Source organism: Cervus elaphus, chromosome 25, assembly GCF_910594005.1.
Source record: "Cervus elaphus chromosome 25, mCerEla1.1, whole genome shotgun sequence".
Lineage (NCBI taxonomy): Eukaryota > Metazoa > Chordata > Mammalia > Artiodactyla > Cervidae > Cervus > Cervus elaphus.
In genome coordinates this window covers 12,498,157-12,519,058 of record NC_057839.1, presented here as the reverse complement: position 1 = coordinate 12,519,058, position 20,902 = coordinate 12,498,157, and the positions used below count along the sequence as shown (strand labels likewise).

The 20,902-nt window shown below is 41.1% G+C and overlaps 1 protein-coding gene across 2 annotated transcripts in view; it reads right to left on the bottom strand.

The window, feature by feature from the left end:
• The window catches only part of ZNF366 (zinc finger protein 366), a 64,541-nt gene that overhangs the window by 28,793 nt on the left and 14,846 nt on the right, over nucleotides 1-20,902 (bottom strand). Inside the window, exon 1 of one of the 2 annotated variants that reach the window (XM_043887500.1) lies at nucleotides 15,431-15,642. The exons of the other annotated variant lie outside the window; for it this stretch is intronic. The gene's annotated coding sequence lies outside the window, so the exon portion shown is untranslated. Of the gene's footprint in view, nucleotides 1-15,430; nucleotides 15,643-20,902 lie in introns of those variants that run through there. 2 annotated transcript variants of the gene reach the window in all.

The window sequence follows — 20,902 nt, the reverse complement described above, 5'->3', positions numbered from 1 at the left end:
CTGATACCTTTCATTGATGATATTAACCAGAGTATCCCAAGTTTCTACAGGGCAGGAGGTAGAAAGAACCTAAACCATTGGAGGCTTTATGGAGACTCAGAGGTGAAACTTGCCTTTCCACCAGAGTTGGAAGAACATTCCTCACTTTTCTGAAGTCTGTCATGTTTGTTCTACTCATTGACTGGGTCCTGTGCTGCTAGTCACCTTTCTGTGTGGGTGGGTAGCTTATATTTCTAACAGAATCTGGTAGAAAGTCAGAAACATGCCTGTTGCCTTATGTATTGTTGGGATTCAATAACTGCTTCGGCATTTACTTGGCAGATGCCATGTTCTAGCTTGCTCTTGCTCTATGATCCCAAGCAGAATATTGCCATTACATGAAAGAAGAAATAACTGGTATACTTGGCCTGTTCCAATTCGTCCTGAGCCAACTTCACATCAATGAACTGTCAAGAACATCTCCAGTGAGGAAGGGGCTTTAGGGAAGGTGTGGCAATGACTAGGATTGTGCTTTCCAGAAAACATGGTCCCCTCTGCTTTATCCTGGCTCAGAATTTTGGCCAATATGTGCCCTATTCCTTTGATCTAGAAGGTGGAATGTCCTGTTACACTGAAATGAATGAATGTGGGAGGGCTCTGGAAATGCCCAAGGCGACAGCGACCACATGCCACTGTGCCTCTGAGGGAGTGTGTCACCATTCTAGCAAACAATATCCCAGTGGGCAGCCCACCACCATTTCTCTTGCTTACTCAACAACGCCAAGTGCCCCGTGATCTCCAGGCAAATACTCATTAGCTTTGTGGAAATGCCCATCCTAATGGGCAGAGGGATCTGTAACATCATCCTTTCTTTTTATTTTTACATGGGTAGGGTTCCTGCTCTTTTTCTGCCTTCTGATGAATAATCATTCCTTTTTCCCTTATGCTTTTTAGTTCAAGATTTTCTCATTGACCTGCTTCATTGCTGATTCTTGTATTCATTCTACTCACTAAAACCATTCTTGGAAAATATATATACTTATAAAATATATAGACTCATCTCCTCATGTACTTGTACACATAGCCTATTTTTGGAAAGAAATACAGGAATCTTATAGTATTAGTTGCCTCGCCAGAGAAAGACTGTATGGCTGGAGGAAGAAGGCTTGAAAGTTTAGCTGCTAGTCTGAGGGAACAATTCCATTAGAGTCTGTAGGAAGATGCTGCTCAGTTGTACAACTCCCTGCACAGAGAGGCGACTTTTAATTACATACCCTTTCAACTTATACAATTGTATACTGTGAGTAACTTAGTTATTCAAATACTTGCATTTAAAATATAAAAATGCATATTGTCTTTCAAACAGTAAATATTCAGACAAAATTAGTATTGAAATCCCCTTCCTTTTGAAAGCTGAACAATTCTCTTTATACGTTTCTCTGGACTCTGTTTTTCTGCCCAACATCTTTTGATGCCCGGGCAGCAGAATAATTAGAGTTCTGGTGCCCACATTTCTACCTCTGACCTTGGACAAGTCACTGAACCTCTGAACCTTCCTCTGCTTACCTGTCGGCAGAGTTTACCCTGGTTTATACTTTGGGCATGCAGCTTTATGACCCAGGCTTATATCATCAAGGAAATAAGTATAAGCAACCACAAAGACCACATTAAGAAAGTCACAAATAAACTACATTCAATCACAGGTAAACTACGTTCAACCTTGAAAGTTCAGGTTTGGAAGAAAAGCTATGACTAACCTAGACAGCATATTAAAAAGCAGAGACATTACTTTGCCAACAAAGGTCTGTCCAGGCAAAGCTATGGTTTTTCCAGTAGTCGTGTATGGATGTGAGAGTTGGACCATAAAGAAGGCTGAGTGTCAAAGAATTGATACTTTTGAACTATGGTGGAGAAGACTCTTGAGAGTCCCTTGGACTGCAAGAAGGTCCAACCAATCAATCCTAAAGGAAATCAGTCCTGAATATTCATTGGAAGGACTGATGCTGAAGCTGAAGATCCAATACTTTGGCCACCTGATTCGAAGAGCCGACCCATTGGAGAAGACTCTGATGCTGGGAAAGATTGAAGGTGGGAGGAGAAGAAGACGACAGAGAATGAGATGGTTGGATGGCATCACTGTCTTGATGGACATGTGTTTGAGCAAGCTCTGGGAGTTGGTGATGGACAGGGAAGCCAGTTGTGCTACAGTCCATGGGGTCACAAAAAGTTGGACATGACTGAGCAACTGAACTGACTGTCTCATTTCCCCAAAAAGATAAGTCTGACTTCAGGATTCACAGTAATTACAGAATCACACTCAAATATGACTAATCCAGTTTCTCCATTCTACCCACTCCTGAGTTTTTCCTTGGCTCTTTCCCCAGGGCTGAGATGGAACTCCGAGATGCTAAGGATGAGATTGTTGGATTTGGGGCAATGTCAAGTCCTCCCCCCTACCCCAGAACCTCGAGGTAGTTAACTTAAAAGCTTCTTTCAGACTAAAAGTATGATTCTATTTATGCCACTGCAAAATCATAAAATGTCAAAGCACAAAGCGTGCTCCAGCCCTCAGAGTTAGTCCCTCTTTCCTCTCAGTCCCCAAGTCTGTACCCACACCCTTGATGTAGCTTCCTCCCAGAGTATTGCAACAATCTGCCTCCCCACCACACTGTGACCCCCTGAGGTCAGGACTAGTTCCCAAACTTTTCTGTGCCTTCTCTGACTTGTACAATGACTGGTACTTACTAACATTTTTAAGTGATTCATCTTCAAATTGTAATAATTTTCTAGTCTTAAAATGATTTTATTCTGTTTTTATATGTAATGTAATATAGTTTAGGATTTGTTATTGCTTCAGCATGTCTCTGATTCTGAGGTTTTTCTTTATCAATTTCTCCTTTCTAATAAGTTCTCTCTCATCCACCCCAAATGTTAACTTTCTGCATAGAAAAAAGGACAGAGAAGTCAATTTGCCAACACCTAACCACCTTGACCATTCATTCATTCTTGGGTGGTTCCTACAACGTTTTGTTCACTGTTCCTTTGACATGACTATTAGCACCTCATTTTCTTTCCATTCCCATACCTAGGACTCTAGTTCAAGTGCCCACCACCTTACTCCAGGACTACTTTCAACAGTTTCCATCCACTTTTCCAGATCTTACTTCTTTCTTCCAAATCCCTTTAATACCAATGCCAATTCCATCTTCTGAAAATTCATCACCCTAATTTTGCTTGTGGTGATAATGTGCCTGGCAGGAACGCTAGCCTTCCTAGACATCCTTTCAGTTAGGAGGTGCCTTGTGCCACAGTCCTGGCCAATGAGATGTAAGCAAAGGCTGCTAGGACTTCTGAGAAAGCTTTTGCACTCCTAATGCAGAAACCACCCGCTTTATCCTTCCCTGTCTCTTTTTTCTGCCTGAAACACGGATACGAGGCTGGAGATGGAGCAGTCATATTGGAACAGTGAAGTGACAAGGTTAATGACAATGCCTTCCACAAAGTATGGCTGAAGGCAAGAGGAAAAGTGTCATGTGGAACTCCTGCACCCACTTGGTGCTGCATTTCTTGTTATTTGAGAAAATAAATCCTTTACTTGCTTAAGAAAATATATTCAGAGTTCTGTGGCTTGTAGCTAAATATATTCCCCATCTGATACACAGAGCAAATCAAGTGTAAATATCTCTCTCTGACCTTCAAAGCCCTTTATAAGCAGGTCCAATTCAATTCCCTTTGTCTCTAAAATCCCCTCAACCCAGTGGAGACCACTCTTTCACTATTTTCTACATGGCAAAGTAACTCTTACCTCTTTGCCCTTGCGTAGACTGGTTGGTCATCCAGGGATATTCTTTCTATTGATCCATCTCATCTTCCAGACTGAACTTAAATTCAGCTTCTTCCTGTAACGTCTTCTGCTACTCTTATACCCAATTATCTCTCCCAAGAAGATAAATTCTATTGCATGATCTTAAGGAGGCTTGAATTAAATGCAGTGTTTTTCCTTGTATTAAACTAATTATTTCATGGTTAGGTTTTGTTTTTCCAATCCACATGTGAGCTGCCTTCAGCCTGGGACTCATCCCCTTCGCTCTCCCATCATGCCCTGCGTGACACAGATTGCCACGGAGGTACCCAAGACAGAATTGCAGCTGGGCTCGGATTCGCCTACTATCCACTGCTATATTTGCTTTTTAAAACAGATTTGTCTGTGGCTTTAAGAGCACATGTGAATTTAGGTTGTGTTTTCTTCTGATAAAATTAATATTACCATTAGTTGCCAGTTCATAATCAGTATGAGTTAATTTGCCATGTGGAAATATTTTGCAGCAGCAAACATCACTGATTCTTTATTGTTGTGAGCATTACATTGGATTCATATGTTGTTGGTAGCACATCTATTGGTACTGGAGATCAACCTCCAATCTCTTAAATCTGAGTTTTTGGCATGAAGAGGATGTGAGATTAGAAAATGGGAGCCATTTCTCCTTGTCTCAGAAGCAGCTACAGTGGCCAGTTAAAAGACTTGGCTTGGGGGAGAAACACACATCTGCTCTCAGTCTCCTGCTCTCAGGCTCCTGTTCTGAGCTGAGCTGAGTGGCTGCAGGGGACAGAACGGCCCAAAGGCCTCCTTGGAGGGCAGAGTTCCCCTGCTGAAGGCAAAGGAGGAAAAGAGAGAAGAGGGGAAAATGCCATGGTGGATTAGACCTCCGAGGGTTTAATTACTCGTCTAGGAAATTGAAATAATAACAAGACTCATATAATGGACAGTTTTGTGTCCTTCCTTAGGCATTTCAACTGTGAAAATCTAAAAGGAAGTTAGTGTAGGGAGGAGTTGTCCAAATTCAGAAATGAAGGTTATTGGATTCTCAGTTTTTCTCATTTTTTCTTCAATGAGATATTACCACATTTATATCCTCACTTTCTTCCTCTCTGTTTCAAACACACACACATACATGTACACATACTCACAGGCATTGCTATATTCTGTGTGTGTCTTGTATTAACAAAATAAAAGTACAGCCAATATGGAGATTCCATAAGAAATTAAAAATAGAACTACTATACAATTCAGCAACTTCACTGCTGGGTACATATCCAAAGAAAACAAAGCTGTTATCTCAAAGAGATATCTGCACGCCCATGTTCATTGCAGCGTTACTCACAATAGCCAAGGTATGAAAACAACTCAAGTCAATCTAAAGTTACACAATCTAAAGTTCGTAAATGCAAAGGCTTCCCTGGTGGCTCAGATGGTAAAGAATCCTCCTGCAATTCAGGAGACCTGGGTTTGATCCCTGGGTCAGGAAGATCCTCTGGAGAAGGGAACACCAACCCATTCCAGCATTCTTGCTGGATAATTCCATGGACAGAGAAACCTGAAGAGCTACAGTCCATGAGGCCACAAATAATCGGACACAACTGAGCAACTAAGCACACACAATCTAAAGTTAACAACCTCCCCCCCCCCCCCCGCCCCGCCCCATCTGCCAGCTCTCTCTCTCTCAGCCCCAGCTTTATTTTGCTGGTAAGTACTACCTGGAAAATAGTGCATTAGAAAATATCTTGGGCATTCATCTATTTATTCTCCACCTTCCCCACTGGACTGTAAGCTTCATGAGACCAGGTACCTTGCCTATGCTCGTCATGTTCAACCCACCTAGAAAAGTGCCTGACACGTAGTAGGTCAACACATTTGGATTATTTGGGAGGTTTTGAATATGTAGCACTCCCCCCACACCCACCTAAAAAATGGAATGCCTAGCACCCTCCCTAGACCTATATTATATCAAAATCTCTGGGGGTGGGGCCCCAGGTCAAGCATTGACGCTTTTGAAGAGCTCTGTAGGTGATTGTCATGGTCATTCAAGCTTAAGAACTACTTTAAGGAGTTCCTGAATACAGAGCCTATACAATGAGGGTAGCATGAATGGGCCTGGGAGTGGGGTGGAGGAGGGATTCTGATGAAAGGGCCCCTGTGACTCGCAGTCATCCCTGCCTTTCCATCACCCACTCAGGCTCCTAGATTTGGGCTGTGGGGGTGAGGAGAAGATTCTTCTCCATGCCAAGGCTGGGTTGATGAAATACAGCCTATAGCAGTGGCCATCCTGGGGTGCAGGTAATTCACAAAAGAAAGCATCCTGGATAGGTCATGCTGTACCTGGTGAGACAGTGGGCAGAACCCTCCTAACCCCTCTTCCTCCCAGGCCTAGCCACCTTGCAAGAAGCTGGGCTGGAGAATTGCACCCATCTCCAACCCCCCACCTCAGGGATGGGTTCTCTTGGCTCTTTTAACCTGCAAAGGTTGACAATGAGGAAGAGGGTAGAGATTTTCTCCCTGCATGACTATGATACTTCTGAAAGGTTGAGCTGCGGGATTTTTTTTTTTTTTTTCACTTCTCTCTTGGAAATCACCTCCATATGCTGATTAGACTGAGGACAAGACTTCTTCTTTACACTGAGAAAGCATTTTCCACTATACTTAGGAGACAAGTGGGACTACTATTTTCTCAGCTTCCTTAATGGATTTCAATGCCATTTGTCAAGGTTGGTTTTCTTTAAAAATCTTTTTTTAATTTTCTAACAACAAACAACTAGATGTAAAATCTTCCAATGTACTTTGATTGATGGTTCACACCTTTTGGAATATCTAGCTCATAATTTTAGAAGGAAGCAGCTGGTACTCTTGACATTTAATTCCAACAAAATGCCTCATTCAATTCCCCCTCTCCCAGATAGGGTACACAGACTATTGGAAAATATTCAGTAATACTGATCCAAATGTCCACATTAAGTGCAGAGGAAAGGTAGTGTAAGCTTTTAACATCCTGGCAGCTGAACTAATGGCATTGAAATGGCTATTCTTAAGAAAACATGACTGTGGCAAGAAAAGGTGGCTATTTTAGTTGCTGTTGATATCTGCATGGGGGACCTTTGAAACTAGGGTAAATACATAGGTTTTTGTTCCTGGGGCAGGTGACAGTTTTACCCAACGGACTTTGCTGTAAATCAATGGCATAAATATTAATAATGACAGCTATTGTTAACTGAGGACTCATTGTATGCAAGGCTTTTACATGGATTCTCTTGTTCATTCACTACTATTATTATCCCTATTTTATAGATAAGGTACTTGAGGTATAATGAGTATAAATAATTTGTCTAAGGCCACATCTTGAAAGTGGTAGTTCACAAACCACTTGTTGGCACACCTTTACTATAAAAGGTCAAAAAGTAAATTTTTTTGGCTCTGCGAAGCCTACAGAGTCCATTGCAACTAGTCAACCCTGCTGTTGGAGCAAAAGTAGCTATAGTTGCCATGTGAACAAATGGGAGTGTCTGTGTTCCAATAAAACTTTATTGGTGATATGTGCATAAATGGAAGAGAGAGAGAAAGGACTATATCTCAATAAAATTGGACAAAAATATTAATTAATTAATTAAACATCACTAAATTACATTAACTTTTAAAGGCTACCTTATGTACAGTTGAAAAAACCCTTTAATTTACAAGAGCAGGTGGGGGGCCGTACTTGGCCCTGGGGCAGTAATTTGCTAACTCTTGCTCTTCGCCCTGATGCTAAGCTTTCTCCTGAGGCCTTTTGCTGGACTCTTTTACTTCAATAATCCTCTTTCAGGGTCATTTACATTTTTGTATGAGCCATTGAGCCTACTTATACAATGACCTACTGGGCAAATAATTGTTTTTTTTTTTAGTGAGTCGTATTCTGTTTAATGCCAGCAACATTCTAAATGTTATGATAGGAAAGGGCTTCTTCAGGGGTGGGATTATAAGCCAACAAGGACCCCTCAGAGGAAAGCCTGTGGGAGCATCTTAGCTCTCAGGAGCTTGTAAGCTGGCATGATGGAAGCTGCTGCTGCTGCTAAGTCACTTCAGTCGTGTCCTACTCTGCTCCCCCGTCCCTGGGATTCTCCAGGCAAGAATACTGGAGTGGGTTGCCATTTCCTTCTCCAGTGCATATGCATGCATGCTAAGTCGCCTCAGTCTTCTCCGACTCTGTGTGACCCCATGGACAGCAGCCCACTAGGCTCCTCTGTCCACGAGACTCTCCAGGCAAGAACACTGGAGTGGGTTGCCATTTCCTTCTCCACATGATGGAAGAGGAGCTGGGTTTTCCAGCATCTGCTCTGTGCCAAGCCCTGTGCAGAGGCTCTTCGTGCTCTCTATGTCTCCAGAATGTCTATAGACAGCTCCTTCCATATATCTTCAAGGAGGCCCTCAAAAACATACAAACCAGTAAGATAAAAGACCTGAAGAAGATGGAATCCTATATCACCTAATCCCCACATCAATCCTGCAAGACAGTCAACATTACTCCATTTTATAGATAAGAAATAGCAGCTCAGAAGGTAAGTTACTTGCCTGAGGTCAGACAGTAAGTAAGTGGCTGGGCTGGCATTTCATTGCAGACATGCCCAATTTCTTTGCCTGTATACCTTCTAGTCGGCCTCACTGCCCCTTTGTCGTGGCCTGCACACCTCCCCTTACTTCATAACTCAATCACGGAGTGAGTTTGGAAAGTCAGTTCAATTTGAAATTCTGTTTGCTTCTACTCTGTAAAAATGTGCGTAGGAAAACTTGGTGTATCCTACTCCTTTGGTACAGTTGCTAAGATAGTCAAGCAAGATAGAACATGTGAAAGATTCTAGCAAAGTGTGAAACTCTGCAAAGGTACCCTGGTGGCATGTGTCAGAGGACCAGTCAGAGCTGCGGGAAGGCAGCAACTTTCACCTCTTGCCACACTGCTAGCCACTGAAAGGGTTTCCTTACTCCCAGGGAGCCCCGGGCCACATGAATCATTCAGGTTGCCCAAGTCTGGGCAGGAATTAGCCCCCCAAAATCACCTGAAATCAGCCCAAAGCTCAGGAACTTTGAAAAAGTTATAGACTAGTCATCCAATTTCTGTTCACATAAATTACTCTTACAAAGGTGCTTGTGTCATCACCACCCCTCCCCACATTGCTTTCCTCCTACTTTCATTCCTCTAGTTTCAAAAGGGGTTCTTTTTGAAAGAATACATGTAAATCCAACCCTTTCTCCCAGACCTAACCCCTGCTCTGTTATTTCAATGACGTGATAGGGAATGTGGTATAAGATGACTTTCATGGGTCTTTGCCTCAAACTTGTGACTTTTCAAAACTCTTAGCTAAAAGTTAGACAGGATGAGATGGTTGGATGGCATTATTGACTCAATGGACATGAGTTTGAGCAAGCTCCAGGAGATGGTGAAGGACATGGAAGCCTGCTGTGCTGCAGTCCATGGGGTTGCAAAGAGTTGGGCATGACTGAATGTCTGAACAATAACAACAAAAAGTTAGGAACTAGAAAAGTGGAATAGCTTGATTATATCAGGAAAAAATTTCCATATGTCAAAAGTCACATAACATTCAAAAGGAAATGGCAAACTGGAAAAATATTTGCAAGACAGGACACAGAACTAGTATTAGTACCTAAGATCTTCTACAGCTCAATCACAAAAGTGACTACTTAAAGTGGAAAACTGGGCAAAAACCATCAAAAAGCAATGCACAAGACCAATTCAAGAGACAAAAAAAAAAAAAAGATTTTGGCAAGTAACTCCAGATATGCAATTCTTATGGAATCATCAAAGTGGAAATGTTTAGATAAAACACACAGGAATATATCTGTTATATCTGGCATATTTAAATTGTGTGTGTGCATGTGCACACGCTCACATGGGTGTATGTAATCTCTCTATAAAAACCTACACCTGTCTGAGACAATTTGGTTGACTGGAGAGAATGCTATTGGAGACAAGGATTGGACTGAATGTCAGATTTAAAACTTATGAAAACCACATATACAAACGTAGCCAAGATTTCAACTCTGAGGATTTGGACAGAGGGAGAAAGACGCAGATATATTTAAAGAGGAAGCAGTCTCCAAAACACTTGTTTTGCGAAAATGTCTGGAATGAAGTTTATAGGGCCTGAGGCTCCATCAAAGACAAAATCATACGGGAGAAAAATCCATTCATGAAACTAACTCATCCTAATGCAAATAACATTTTATGATTAGAGACAGAAACTGGTGTGAAGGACATTTTCTAAGTCAATGTAAAAGTGTGCAGAAATAACTGGATCTAAGTTGACTAAGAATTGTGTGACAAATTGATGAGGTTGTAAGGAAAAGTCAATTAAGACACTGATGGGCCTGTTATGAGAATCTGAATGCTACAAGACTGAATCTAGAAGATTCTGGGTAAAGACTATTTCCTTGGAAGGGTTAGTAAAAGAAAGCATTCTTTTAACTGCTTTTCCATGGCCTATTTTCTGTCCTTTGGTGATTTTTGACTTTGAGTGGTTGGGATAGGCTGACTCCCCCTGCCCCCTCCAATAACAGGTTGATTCTATTAGATTATTAACCTTCTCTGGTTTTCTTATAAAAAGGGTACATTTGATAACATCATTTAATGGGGCACTTGAGAAATGGCCCCTTTCAAGTGTTCATCTGCATTTGTCCTGATTGAAGAACTGGTGAGACTAACTTAAGATAGAACTAAACACCTTTCCAGTGAGGGTCTCACCTGGTAAGAGGTGACTCATTTGGGTCCATTTAATAATAACAAAAAATGTGAGCAAAGCCAATCTAGATTTTAGGCAATTGCCTATAATTTCAAAAACCTTTGAGTTTCAGCAACTCTGTAAGGATTGATGAAAAATTCAACAAAACTGGAGAATGGTCCTGCCTTAGAATTTCTGAGGGAGAATTAAGCAAACCATAATAGAAGTGACCCTTGGTATATTTTATTCTAGAAGAAATGTGTTCTGTGCCAATCCATGTTTTCTGAACTTCATGTGAAGAGCGTGTGGGATATTCAAAGAAGAGAGCACCATGTGTAGATACGTTAAAGCTGACAGGTGACTCAGCTCTCTCAGCACTATCTAGGCTGCCGGCAAATGATAGGCATAATCCAAAGCCCACGCAGTGTGGTGGTTAGCAGAAAAACTGGAAGAAAGTCATGAAATCTGTTTAGGTAAGCTGGCATTGATCAAGATGGATTACAAGATAAAATGAATTGGGACCAGAATTAGATTAAGGTGAGCAACTCTACACAATTTATTTTTAATGACCTTTAAATAATATAATTCATTACCATTTAAAAATTTAATACTGCAATGTTTAAAGAAGAAAATGAAAATGATCAATAATACCACCACCCAGAGTAACTGTGTTAACATTTTTGGTCTGTTTCTTTCTAGTCTTTTACTATGCATGAATACATTTTCTTTTACAATACTGATTATTTAATATATATCTCTATGTAATATATAATTAACTCTGTGATAGACTATTTCATACATAAATCTTGGTTGAGTTTCTATTGTTTCCTTAAATTAAATTCTCTAGAAATAGAATTACCTAGTCAAAAGATATGAATTTTCAGGTCTCAACACATATCGCAAAATTGATTTCTGGGAAGGTCAACCTAATTTATTCTTAAATTATCCACCTCTTTAAATGTATCTTTTTACCTTCTATGGAACTGTTCATTTTTCACTTGAAATTAAATAGGCTCCTAAACTTGGCTCAACATTGTAATAGGAATAAACAAATCTAGGTCTATTGAGAGAATTGTGAATTCGTGGTGACATACTGAGATAATTCTCAACTTTCTCAAAAACTTTCATATCCATTATTACATTTAGTCCTCACAAAAAATCCCTGAGGTGAAAATTAATTTTAGAATGTTTTAAGCATGAGAGAGTGTTTCAGGCATTGTCTTGTTCAGATTGTATTAATGCTTCCATCTGACAGAGTCATAGGGAGGATATGAGAGTTTTAAAGTTCCAGAGTCTAAGTGTTTGGAGTCTCAGTCCATATATTACCTTCCCACTGGGTGAGGGAACTCTGCGCTGGTCCCTTTAAGGCTTTCTGTCACTCCTAATTTCCTCCTCCTTCTCCATTGTTTTATCAGTATTATTGGGAACTACACCATTCAACCTCTCCTTGTTACAGGGACATGGAAATCTGTACTGAGACTCATAAGCAGAGAGAACAATCGGTAAAGAAGCACTTTATCAAAGATGTGGATGATGACCTAGAAAAGTACCCCCAAGAGTATGTAGATGACAATGAGCCAACAGACCTGAGAAAGTCAGGTCTGAACTTGGGGTGAACTTGATAAACCAAAGTGGTTAAGGAAAATAGTGAAAACAAGTTTAGAACTCCAGGCTCAATATATTTTAGTGCCAGACTGTTCTGACCACGAGGACTGCCGAATGCTGGATATACTAAGACTCAGGGGAAATTGTTTTCACTAGTAATTCTCACCTGCTCAATGAACTAGGCAGAATAGGTGAGTTCTGTCAACAGACAGGATGAATCCTTGAGAACTGTCAAGGCTCCATCCACCCCAAAGACTGGCCATTCTTTGCAGATTATCATCTCCTTGGTGCACTGCGGATTACAATATGTTGCATAAGTTAAAACAGCACTCCGCTGATGTTTGATGGTTATCACAGCCTCTGGGCTGTTGTTGCTTCATCTTCTCTCAGGGCTTCCCTGGTGGCTCAGCTGGTAAAGAATCCGGCTGCAATGCAGGAGACCTGGGTTCAAACCCTGGGTTGGGAAGATCCCCTGGCGAAGGGAACTAGGGCTACCGACTCCAGTATTCTGGCCAGGAGAATTCCATGGACTGTATAGTCCATGAGGTTGCAGAGTCAGACACGACTGAGCAAATTTCACTTTCTTTCACTTTTCTCCCAGGGGTCAAATTTATTTTATTCTAAAACATCTCCATAGCATTTCCATTTATTTTGTATGTGTGTGTAATTTTAAATTTTGAGAAACCACTTCTTAAAATGCCTGACATTTAAGAAAATCTGGCCCTATATTGCCAAGTATCACATGTGTAGAAAGTAGCACGGTTCAGCCTGTTGAATGTGCCAGATTTTCCTTAAAATTAACATTCATGCCATATGTTGGTACCCTAAAATCAATACTACTTTGACTGATGAAAATGCAAAAAGAAAACATTCTCAGACTGAGTTCTGCTCTCTTTCTTTGTAGACACTGTTTTATGTAGGTGTTAGCAATGGTATTCTTTGGGAGTAAAAATGAGTGCCTGCTCTGTAATTCCCAGTGAGAGGTCAAACACGCAAAGGTGTGGAAGTCAGAAGAGCCAGCTCGTAAGGCAACAGAACCTAAAGTATTGGCCCTACAAGATGGCCCTGTGTTCTCAATCTACTACTCAGCTCCAGACAATGCCTTGGAGGAGACTTGGAGATAGTTTCCTCATTCTCCTCATCCACCATGGTCGTGGAACCTCATCCACTATCATGACGTTCAGGAGGGCAAGGTGGAGAGGAGGGGGCTGGAAATCTCTCACTGAACTTAGAGAGGGCATTACACCAGAAATTTAGACAGTGCCCTGGCAACCCAGGGTGACAAGTGACCTATACTCACACATTCCCTTGTGGGTCCCAGCTGCCGGGCTTCATGACCTCTGAGTTCACATTCCCTCTGAGTTCCTCCTCTGACCCTATCTACCCCTGCAGCAGATAATCTCCATGATGCCAGCCAGAAGTAAATCTTTATGCCTATGGTTTGAGCATCTGCACTATTGTGGGTTTGCAATGTACTTTGTCTATGTGTTTATATCACTGTGCTCCCTGGGCCCCTGTGGCTCGGGCAGAGTGTGGGGCTCTCCCTGACACACAGAGGGCACAAGCTTTGCTTTTAAATATTGGCCCTAAACCTGTCCCAAAGGGAAGGACAAGAGGGCAAGGTTATATTACCACTAAAACCACCAGACATATTTAAACTATGATGGGAATTTTGTGCCTGGGGCTTTGTTCTGCTACAGCATTAAATAAGAATGGTGCATTCTTGAAGTTGAAACAGGCATGTACATTTGTAGCATGAAGGATACACAGTATTTAAGGGGAACGTTTGAAGATCCTACCAGTAGGAGAAACTTAAAAAGTCTGGAAATCTCTCTTTTTAAAAAAATTTTATTATGGAAATACTCAAACTATAAGAATAGTAAAATGAATCTCACACCAAGTTTCATTTATGATGAAGCTTATTTCATCTATACCCACCCACTCCCCTACGTCACAACTAGGATGATTTTGAAGTATATCCATGACAACTTATTGTTCCATCTATACCTATTTTAGGACATATCTCAAACATAAGCACTTTTCTCTTTAAACTTAGTTATAATATTATATGTAATATCTTAAAAAATCAGTAGTTTCCTTAATCATTAAATATCCAGTCAATATTCAAATTTCTCTAGAAAATTCAACTTTTTGGCTTTGGAGTGAAAGACAGGTTTTTTAAATTTTGTCAATTTTCTAGTGAAGTAGCCAATTTTCCACCTCTCAGATGTCATAGAAGAGTTCGGAAGGTTGAAAGGAAAGATCTCCTTGGGAGCTCTGATAATTAATATAAACGGAAGAAAAAACTATTTGGACTTCCTTAACCTGGAGTCAATGATTGCTAAGACTGAAGAGGTTGTTAGGCATTATCCAGCCCCACCACACTTCCTTATTGTAAACTGAGGCACAGAGGAGTAAACTGACTTCCTCAAATTCACACCGCTAATTAACAACCAAGTATTCAATTTTAAAATCTTAGAGGCTCTATTTAGGATACTACTTATTTTGTAGAAGGACCTCTATGTCTAGGCCTTTGTGCGTGGATTTCAGGTCTGTGTGGCTACTTTGATGGTTTAGAGCTGTGCTGTCCAATTAAGTCTCATCAGCTACATGTGGCTTTTGAGCACATGAAATATGACTAATCTGATTTGGGACTTGCTGTACATATAAAATACACACTGGAGTTCAAAAATTCAAAGCATAAAAGGTAAATTATCTCATTAATAATTATTCTGTTGATTAATGTTGAAATAACTACTTATTGGGTTATAAAAAATATTGTTCAAATTAAGTTCATCTGTTTCTTTTTACTTTTTTATCATGGCTACTAGAAAATATAAATTACTTCTTGGCTCACATTCTATTACGTTTCTATTGGAAAACACTAGTTCAGAGATTATCTTTTCAATGCAGGATTCCATCAGTTCATTATACACCCAGGCCCTGCGGCTGGAGAGACCTGGGAGAGGTCATCTATCCCACCGGTCTCTCAGTACTAAGGCTGGAAGCTAACCAAACCATCCAACAATAAATCTTATTTTTAAATATTTGTAGAACAATAAATCTCTTAACTTCCCATGGCTTGGTCTAACATAAGTGAGTTCTACAAGTAAGAGAGTCTTACATCTACTTGTACAAGTATTGTAAACAAAGCACTAGGAATTATTCTTGAGCTTTCCCTCCATCAACCTTCATGACTGGTCTAAAAGTAAGTTCTACTTTCCAAATACCTCTCAGATCTCTACATTTATCCTCATCGTGACCTCCACAAGCAACTGCCTGGTCCAAGCAACCACGATCTCACCTGAGCCACTGCGTTTATCTCATATTTGGTCTTCCACACTGTTCTTACTCCACCTTCAAAATCCATTCTCCATGTAGCAGTGCAGTGACCTTCTCAGTGAGCACATATGACCATGTCATTCCCCTCCTCAAAGGCCTCCAGTTCTTCCCATTTATTTCAGGATAAAATTCAAAATCTGAACATGACCTTCTAGCTCAGCACGGTCTGATCCATTTCTTCAGCAGCACCTTGCCCATGTTCCCCAAGCTCTCTGCACTTTACTCATATTGGCCTTCTCTCAGTTCCTCATCCCTACCATACTCCCCTCCCTTCAGAACCTCTGTATATGCAGTTCCTATCGCCTGTAACACTCTTCCTCTCCCTCCACCCACTGTCGTCTGATCGATATCCATTTATTCAGATCCAGCTCAAAGCGTCCCTTCCTCTGCACTTGCTGACCAGGGCAGGTATACTAATGTCAACATGCAGCACAGATCAGAGTGGTCATTTTCATTTGTTTGTGTGATTATTCACTTAATGTCTAACTCCCTTTGTAAACTCTTTGCTCCATAATGGTGGTGCGCCCATTAGCTCACACTCACTATTGTATCCCACTATAGTGCCTGGCGCATAACAGGCCCTCAATTAATGGCAAGGATAAAGGAAGAAAGGTGAGGTGGTTGTACCAATAAGAACCAACCCTGTCTCTTCTTTCTTTACTAGAGCAGAACGGGAACACCCCTCATCACCGTTCCTTCACAGTTCATTAACATGCTCCTGGACAGACCACCTGAGTACCCCAGCTAAAGGTTAAGTCACTTCAGTCATGTCCACCTCTTTGCGACCCCATGGACTGTAGCCTGCCAGGCTCCTCTGTCTATGGGATTCTCCAGGCAAGAATACTGGAGTGAGTTGCCATTTCCTTCTCCAGGGGATCTTCCTGACCCAGGGATCGAACCCATATCTCTTATGTCTCCTGCCTTGGCAGGCAGGTTCTTTACCACTAGCACCACCTGGGAATCCACCCCAGCTATGGATTAGCAAATTCTATGAGCTCTATTTTCAGTGTCCATCCAGAACGTAACCACTCTTCATCACCTCCACTACCTGTACTGTGATCCAAGCCACAAGTTTCTTCCAAGATCTTTGACCTTTACATTGAAACAGATGAAAATTACCTTCTAATAGAACCACTCTTAACTCTCCTCCTTCACCCTTGGCTCCTCAAAGCCTACTCAACACAATAGTCAAACTGATTATATTAAAATGGAAGTCAGATCTCTTTACTCCCCTGCCTAAAACTCTCCAACAATCTTCGATTTTAAAGTCTGAGCTCATCCTGTGGCCTGCAAGGTTGTCCCTGATGTCGTTACCCCTCTGACCTCACACCCCACCACACTCCCCCTTTCTTACTCCACTCTAAGCCTAATGACCTCTGGTTGTTTCTTGCACACACCAGGCATTCTCCCACCTTGAAGCCTTTGCACCTGCTGCCCTTTTTGCCTAGAAGCTCTTCCTCTGGATACCTACATGATTCTCTCGTTGCTTCCTTCCAGTTTTTCTTCAATATCACCTTTTCAATGAGGCCACCCTAATTGTGATCCATCCACATTCCCTATTCTCTCTCCTTCCCTGTTTTATTTTTCTCCATATCTAATAACAAATTATATAACTTATGTTATTCATTGTCCAATCCTCTCTACTAGAATGCAGACTCCATGAGGGCAGGAATGTTTGTTTTTTGTTTCCTGTTATACCCCCAGTGCCTAAAACAGTATTTGTCAGAAGGTTGTTGCCAAATAAATGTCTGTTGACTCAAAGACTAAGGTTCAGCCCATGTACCTGAAAAACAGGCGGACTTGCAACCAGCCATCCAGCATGACCACGTAGAACTGGCCTGTTGTGTTAGGAGGGCCAGCTTGGCTCCACCTTGGAGCTATTTCAGGAGATTTAGAGGTTCCCTAAGCCCAGGTCAGCTGCTCACTGTCCCAGCTCAGTTCTGGTAACTGTGAGGCCAAGGAAGCAATCCAGCTCCAAGGAACATCTAAATAGCTTCTCCCCATGTTCTCCAACTTCCCCCTCCTCCATCCCCACCGCACACAAATTTACCACACAGCCCTCTCCCTTTCCAAGGACACAACTCAGGCTATTTCTAAACCTGAGATTCTGATCCAAAACAGTAGCCAACACACAGTGTATCTCCATGTGCTCAGGAAAAGACAGGAGACCTGTGAGCAATTTCCTGGCCCCATTTTTTCCATGCCAGTAAACGAAGCCTTCTTTAGCTCAGGGAATGTCTATCTGAACCAAGCCAATGCCTTAATGGTGCATTCCATTCCCTACTGCCTGGGCTTGTTTCTTTGTTCTTTTATTTTCCATTTTAAGTGATGGATGCCTGGATCCCTTCTGTCATCAAAACTTCGACAACCAGCTCTCCCGGGTGTTAACTACTAGTTAGGGTACACATAATGCTAATGGAGAGTTTCTTTCCTAAATAGGCATTTATTTAATAATACATAATACTTAAATTGCTCTCTCTGCCTTCAAAGAGTTTTGCAAACTTTACACTTCATTAAGCTGAGCAGCATTTGAGTTCCTGTTTTATGGCTGAGAACCGAGCAAAGTTAAACAATTTGCCTAAGGCTACATACAACTAGCTGTGCTTTGGACAAAGTATTTTGTCTTTTTTTAATGGATAAGGAAAATATACCAATTTAAAAATGTAGTTATTTAACAACTGTGGTGATCAGTAAATTAGTCTTGAGTTCCTTCTGTGTGTTTTTTAAGACCATATTTGGGGTTCTTCCTTGGCTGTACTCACGCCTCCTTGTCTCCAGACACCACTTCACGTTCCTCTTCTCCTTCCTCCCCCACTCCTACCCTTCCTCCTCTTCCTCGCTTTTATTCTCTCCTGGCTCTTGGATAATTTAGCTTTTAGGAGGAACCAGCTCTATCCCCAGTCCTTATCCCTGTTCCTCTGGGACCTATTCTCAGGTGATAAGCATATTGTTGTTAGTGGATTAAGAAGGGTTTAAGTCAAGTTTCTATGGATGGAGAAAACCAAAGAATAAATTGTATAATATCTTCTTGGCTTATCAATTTTAGTGGTGTGTAATTTAAAACATTTTAAATGCAAACAAATATGGACGGGTTATGAAGCAGAATGCAAAACCTAGGACAGGTTAAAGTCTGAAATTCTACCTACAGCAGATCACTTAGGATTTCCTTTCCAGATTTTTCTCTCCCATTAGCAGTACTTGGATTAGAAAACTCTGAGAAGAATTGATATAACATGGCACTTCCTCTGAGCTCTCTGGAGATGAAATATCAGGATTGGTTTTCTAAGGGCTAGTAGAATCTGTCTTGTTATTTTATTGTTCCTTTGAGCAAGTAAGGTTTTTTTAAGACTGTCTTGAAGGTAATGAAGGTAAGTTGGGGCATCTTTTCCTCTGAATCTTGAATATCCACCAGGCAGCAGCTTTATTAAGCTAAGGGCAGAGTGGCCTTTTTCTCATCATTCAACAAATAAAAGTGGTAAGCAAAGAAACCTATGATACTTGAGACTATGATTAAAAAGAAAAATCTGGGACATGTGTTCAAAGATAAATTTCTATTACCTAATAATTTTACACTGAACATGTTGAAGACCTTTAGAGAGAATAGAAATACGTGAAATAAAGGCTAAGCCACAACGACTTGGATTTGGCTTTAACATGTCCACACCAAGTTGTATGTGCCCTCAAGCCCCAAGGATACTTAAGCTCATGGGAGCATTTGGAGAAAAGCTACAGCAGCATGTATGTAACAAGAGTAAAGAGCTGAGGGCACAGAGTCAGAACCCCAGCTCCCCCACCTACTAACTTTCCTAGACCTCTCTTTTCTCAGCTGTAACAACAAGATAGTCACACTTCATTTATCAAATATTTCTAGCTCTTCTCATGAACACATAGTCAGATGGCACTTCCCTACTCCCTTCACATGTAGGCATGGCCATGTGACTAGCTTTGGTCAACAAAATGTGAGTGCAAGTGACATGTGTCATTTCCTTGTGGAATCTTTGACAATCAGTCCACGATTTCCATAATTTTCTTTTCCTCTACCATAGCAACCTGAAACATTTCCAGTATAGCTGTCCTGTCAGCCCAGGTCCTAAAGTTAACACGACCTAGGTCAATGCCATTGTTGATTCACGTAATGAATATGTAATGGAAGGGCAAGATAAATCCTTGTTTTCTTTCTTTCTTTATTTTTTTAAGCCATGGCGATTTAGAGTTTGCTTGTCATTGAAGCATTACCTAGTCTATCCAGACTAGTACACTACTTCATTGATCTGGGGAAAGATTAAAACCAGACACCTAATAGTAATATTCATGGCACATAGCAAGTGCTAAATAAAAGCTAGTTCTTTCCTTTTTTATTAAATTTCTCTGCTTTGTGATTGTTCTCGGCTGTTCCTTAGCAGCCCTGAGATGGTTGTTTCCAGCTTGAGAAGAATGAAAATAAACTTTAAGACTTCTTAAAGCATTCCCTCATGCCCTTTAAGAAAACAAGAGAGCCCTTGAGAGGTGCAGAGTTGGGAATTCCCATGATAAGAAGAGAAGCTCCTCTCTGAAATTTATAAATGAGAAAGGAGCTGTGTGTCTTATCAAGGAAATCAGCCATAAAGTAAAACCAAAGAACTCTGAAGACTTCCCACCGCAGAGAATGTTCCACCTGACAGCAACATGCTGCTGCGAAGGAGTTGGCATCAAGGGCACAGACTTTTTGTAGGGATCTGGTTCTGACTCCTCTGTAACAGGCTATCCGTACTAGAGCAAGGTAGGGCCTTGATCTACTTAGTACCTGCTTTTCTGACATTTTGGGGAGAATGACAAAGATGATCAGACCTCAAACTTTTAGCTTTTTCCTCCCTGGCTTCTTAAGAGGTCTCTCCCTTCCTTTGCCTAATCCAGGCTGTGACTTCATGAGTCTGAGAGGAGAACCCAATGGGCTACTGCTGCTCCTTTAGTCAAATCAGTTCAGTTCAGTTGCTCAGTCCTGACTCTTTGCGACCCCGTGGACTGCAGCACACCAGGCTTCCCTGTTCACCAACTCCCAGAGCTTGCTCAAACTCACTTAGACTTAATCATTAACAACTCGTCGAATTAGGTCATCAATCTTGTACTTTTTTAGGGTGTTTGACTCCACATTGGAAGAGAAAAGTTCCTACTAAATTTACTCTAGTAAATTTAGTCTTTGAGACCTATTCAGAGGGCAAATCATAATTGATCCATTTAGAAGGCATTCATTAGGGTTGTGGTTCTCTAAACTGTTGAAATTCTTTAGAACAGAAGAAGGAAAGAGGAAGGGAGTATGTATGAGACAGAGCTGAATAAGACCTCCACCTCTGCAGTCACTTCCAGAAATTAGAGGCAAACAAGATACCTCTATTTCAGAATCTTCAGTGAGAGATGAGATATGCAGAAAAATAGGAAATATGATGAAGGGGAACAT